This window comes from Ailuropoda melanoleuca, unplaced genomic scaffold (assembly GCF_002007445.2).
Source record: "Ailuropoda melanoleuca isolate Jingjing unplaced genomic scaffold, ASM200744v2 unplaced-scaffold6421, whole genome shotgun sequence".
Classification (NCBI taxonomy): Eukaryota; Metazoa; Chordata; class Mammalia; order Carnivora; family Ursidae; genus Ailuropoda; species Ailuropoda melanoleuca.
The window spans coordinates 1-1,588 of NW_023238515.1; the positions used below are offsets into that span (position 1 = coordinate 1).

General features: G+C 38.7%; 1 pseudogene; it reads right to left on the bottom strand.

Moving 5' to 3' along the window:
• Window positions 1-312: 312 nt before the first annotated feature.
• On the bottom strand, window positions 313-1,270 carry LOC100479394 (annotated as a pseudogene).
• Between the last annotated feature and the right edge of the window lie 318 nt (window positions 1,271-1,588).

Consider the following 1,588-nt stretch of genomic DNA (forward strand, 5'->3'; position numbering starts at 1 on the left):
TTTGTTTATCCAATATGGATATCCACCTAAATTTTTATGAAATTAATTTCATAAAATTTAAATTATATAATTTTTGAAACATCTTGTTACTGGCTTTAGGTAGCACATATAAGCAACTTCTTAGCTTAGAAACTGTATAATCACGTGAGGTTTCTTTACTTCAAATACATAACAAGNACTTCAAATACATAACAAGTAACATACATTTATTATTTCAAACAAATAAGGTAACTTTTTAAAATGTTGGATCCACAAGAAAAAAGTAAGTCTATGTTTCCTGAAGTTTCTTCTTGTCTACTCAGTTCAACAAAGCTATCTTGTGAGAGACAGCTGGGAGAGCAGCCTGGAACTCACATACCTGGTCTTCAGCTTATGCATTGCTAATTTCACCTCTTTGTTTCTCAGTGTGTAGATAATGGGGTTCAATATAGTTGTAAAAACTGTAGAGAACACAGAAAGGACTTTATCCACTGGGAAGCTGCTGAAAGGCCAGGCATAAATGAAAATACAGGGCCCAAAAAAGAGAGTCACTACAGTGATGTGGGCAGCCAGAATGCTGCAGGCTTTGGCTATACCCACTGAGGAATGATGTTGTACAGTGATTAGGATAATGGTGTAGGAGATCAGCAAGAGTAAGAACGAAGTCACCCCCATGAGAGCACAGTCCAAAAGCATCAACACTTCAGGGACATAAGTATCTGTACAGGCAAGTTTAATGACCAAGGTAAGATCACAGTTATAACTAGCCACTATATTTGGGCCACAGAAAGGCAAGTTTATAGTGAAAGCTAACTGGCTCAGGGAGTGCATGATCCCAATGACCCAAGAGCCTACCACCAGGCGTGTACACCTGCACAGGTTCATGATGGTTGTATAATGGAGAGGTTTGCATATGGCTACATACCTGTCATAAGCCATGGCTACAAGAAGTACCATCTCACCACCAGCAAAGACATGGAGCAAGAATATCTGGGCCATGCAGCCCTCAAAGGAGATGGTTTTAGATTCATGAAGGAAATCATGAATCATCTTGGGGGGTTGCATAAGTGGCTAGAAACACATCAAGAACAGAGGTTACTAAGCATGATGTACATGGGTGCGTGCAGGGCAGGATCAGAAATCACAGTGAGAACAATGAGGAGTTTGCCGAACACAATGGTGATGTACAAGAAGTTAAACAACACAAAGAAGAAGTACTGGAGTTCTCAGGACTAGAGAGTCCCAAAAACACAAACTCAGCCACCCTAGAATAATTTCCTTGATCCATGGCCTCAGGCTACAAGAGAAGTACCAACAAAAAGAACATTAATAGATTATTATTAAGAGCAAAAAAAGTGGACCACANGGACCACAAAGCTGAAGAGTTCTTCTCAAGATTAATTTAAAATGATTTAGAGTCAGTCCTGTTAGGAAATAGTGTATCTGTAATTTTGACAAATATTTCTTCTCTCATTTGTCCAACCAATGAAGGAAAGCTATGAGGTGCAAATGTAGCTACTCAGCAGCTCCATTTTATACATTTTTGGGTTAAATCTGATGGTAAATGGCAGATTTATATTATGAAAACCACAATTAAGAGAAGAAGCTA